The following is a 3,274-nucleotide window of genomic DNA, read 5'->3' on the forward strand; positions in this document are numbered from 1 at the left end:
TTTTCATTGACTGTCAGCTTAGGTTTCTAAAAGTAGAGAGTTTTTAGTCTTTCCTTCCAGAAAAATGCCCTACGAATACAATGTAATATTTATTATATTGAATATTTTGAACTGAAAACGATGCACAAACCCTCATGGCTTGTCCAAGTTCTCCAAATTGCATACATCACCAAGAGCATCGGAATTGTTAGCGGTGGGCCCGAAAGGACGAAGCTGGCTTTTTCGTTTATTGATATAGACAATAAGAGACACACGCACGATGTCAAGCATAGTTCAAGTTTATTTTAAAATCATTCTTGTTCATGGAGATTGAGTTTTTTCTTCTGATTTTTGTATTAAAAAAACCCCAAACCCCACATATTTAAAAGTTGGAACGCTCTGCCAAAAGAGGGCAGTGTTCACCTACAGTAGAATGTAAAGGGACGGAAGAATTACTGAGAGGAGAATGAATTTGTTTCCTTATACTCATAAGGTGGATAAAATTTGACAAATCGTTCTCCACTCACTACCTCTGTCTCCCAGCCTGGTCATCTGGAGTTGCTGCCTAAATTAACCATCCAAGTTTCACTTGGTTTTTCTGTTTTGCATTTTTTAAAAGTTCTATCTTAGGGATGAGATTTGTTTGAAAGTTTCAGTCTTTAAAGATAAAACCAAAACCTTAAATACCTGCTTACAGAGTGGCCAAAACGTACACGTTGAACTGCAAGACATACTTGTGGCAGAAGTCTTCTGTGTTCCGGCAGTGTCGCCGGGAGAGGGCCGCCCGCCCGCCGGGGCGGCGGGTGCTGGAGGCTCATCGGTGCCACTTCACGTGCTCACACGCGTGACCTTGGGTGCGTCTGCGCCAGGGCCGGGCGCGGGCGCTAAACGCTCAGTGTTAAAGGAAGGAACCAGAAGCCGCTGGTGGGAATCTCGTATTAGTGCAGCGCTTTGGGTTTCAGGAGTGGAATAATACAGTTCGGAGTAGGGAGTATGTGCCCCTGGGTCAGACAATTATTACTGGGCCCGCCCTTCAGGGTTCGGAAGTGTTACCGGATAAAAAGATGAAAAGCTGTCGTGCGTGGATGCAATAGATAATCAACGTGAGGCGCCGAAGCCCGGCCAGGGGCTGAGAGGCTGGGCTCACGGAAACGGCGGAGCGACGCGCCAAGAGGAGGTGCCTTTGCCGGGCGGCTTTGGCGCGGACAGGGCCTCGTCCCCGCGGCGCACCCCGCCCCGCCTCCAGGCCCGCCCCGCCCCCGCGCTCCCCGCCCCGCCCGCCGAGGCCGCGCCTCTGTCCCCCCAGGTCCCGCCCCCGCTCGGGTCGTCGGAGCAGGGTCCTCACTTAACCGCAACCCCCGGCTTCCGCGCTTAGACTGGAAAGCGCGAGCCCTGAGGCGGTGAAAGGAACGGGTCTCCTTTCTAGCATCTTCCAGAACTTACCACGGAGAATTCCCATCTTCATTCCTTGGGTAATTTGCCTGCATAGAGTCCCAGTTTAGCCCCTTTATCGTCGCCCTCCCCACCCCCAAACTTCCCTACTCTGGATTGGGTGAAGCAGCCGCCCATGCCGCGTGTCCCCGCTTCCGGTTGGGCCTCCCCGCGCCCTGCGCTGGGCGATGCTCCCGGGTCCCCAGAGCAGCCGGGAGCGCGGGGCGGGGGCCTGGGCGAGCAGGCACGTCGGCGCCCGGGAGGCCACGCCGGAGTGGGAGGTGGCCCGAGTGAGACTCCGGGAATTTTGAGCTAGAGGTAGGACGAGCAGCGCCGGGTCATTTTTCGTCATAATCGTGAAATGAGGATCTAGCTGGGTAATGAAAGTTGAAGCTGGTGGTTGGTCGTTGCACATAAGCCCACTTATATTCGGCCCAGAGTAATTTTTATTAAGCATCTTCTTAATTTTATGTGCTCGTGAATACGAAAAACAGTCTTACTGTAAAAACTCACAAGACGCGTTCTTGAGCCCGGGGCCCGTCCCCGTGCGGCGGCCAGAGGGCAGGGCGAGCGGGGCCTTTGGCCTTGAACCTTGCCTGTGTCGTGTTGCAGCGTCAGTTTCTGCAGAAGCCCCAGCGCCGGGCGCAGGGCGGCCTGTCCGTCAGGTGCCAAGGTCGGCGGTCGGCCCGTGCCGGACACCCTCTCCTGGAGGCCCTGAGCGGAAGGGAGAGGGCGTTGTCCCTGCAGCTGTGCAGAACCTTCCTCGGCTGGAGAATGACACCCAGTGGCTGGACCCTCAGGTCCCCAGCCGGGCCCCTTGCGAGTTCCCAGCTTCCTGGGGTCTCGGTTTCTTAAGTCTGTAAAATGGGGATGCTAGCGGTGTTCCTCCCCTGGGGTTATACTCAGGTGACATGAGCTCGTGCGCGTTACACGCTTAGGAGAGGATCTGGCTCTGCCCAGTGCTATGGAAGGGTTCTCTGTGACTGCTGTTTACGGCTCAGGGCACGAGCTTCGGACTCACATACCTACAGGAAGCTGGCTGGCAGGGTCCTCTGAGGGGAGCAGGGTGGGTGAAAGACGACCTGCCCTGAGTAGAGTGATGGGAAGCAACTGACCTGCAACTGGAGTCCTGGGGAGCCGGGGCAGCCCGGGGCCAGCCAGCTCCCGAGTGTGCTGCCCTCAGGGCTTGGGGCCCACTGAGAATGAGCTGGCTGTATTTTTCAAGAAGATATGGAAGTCAAGAGTGAAATTCCCTGATTTTTATTTTCTTAAAATTTTTTTGGCCAAGCGACACGGCTCGCAGGAATGTTAGTTCCCCAACCAGGGATGGAACCTGGGCCCTAGGCAGTGAAAGCGTGGCGTCCTAACCAGTGGACTGCCAGGAAGTTCCCTCCCTGACTTTTATTTTTACTTATTTATTCAAAAAAACATTTCTTTATTTATTTGGCTGCACCAGGTCTTAAATGCGGCCCACGGCATCTTCGTTTCTGCATGCGGGATCTAGTTCCCTGACCAGGGATCGAACCTGGGCCCCCTGCATTGAGAGCGCAGAGTCTTACCCACTGGACCACCAGGGAAGTCCCCCTGACTTTTAAATATTAGCAGCTAATTACAGTTTTTCAAAGTGAAAGGCCCGACCACGTGTATTTGCAGGTTGCTTTCAGCCCAGAACCTTCAGTTTTTGACCCCTATTGGAGACATGGTATGAAAGACGAGAGAAATACATGCAAAGTCTGTACAGATTGGTCCTCTACTTCTTTGGGGCCAAAAAACCTTGACATAGGATTACATTTTCATGCAAGCAATATCATGAAGGACCACGACTAACTGATTAAGATAAAAATTCTGAAAAAGAAAAGGCAGA

General features: G+C 53.3%; 1 non-coding gene across 1 annotated transcript; it reads right to left on the reverse strand.

Annotated features, from left to right (window-relative positions):
- Nucleotides 1–2,914: 2,914 nt before the first annotated feature.
- Nucleotides 2,915–2,987, reverse strand: TRNAE-CUC (transfer RNA glutamic acid (anticodon CUC)). Its single transcript has one exon. It is a non-coding gene; the product is annotated as a tRNA-Glu (tRNA).
- Between the last annotated feature and the right edge of the window lie 287 nt (nt 2,988–3,274).

Source organism: Physeter macrocephalus, chromosome 15, assembly GCF_002837175.3.
Source record: "Physeter macrocephalus isolate SW-GA chromosome 15, ASM283717v5, whole genome shotgun sequence".
Classification (NCBI taxonomy): domain Eukaryota; kingdom Metazoa; phylum Chordata; class Mammalia; order Artiodactyla; family Physeteridae; genus Physeter; species Physeter macrocephalus.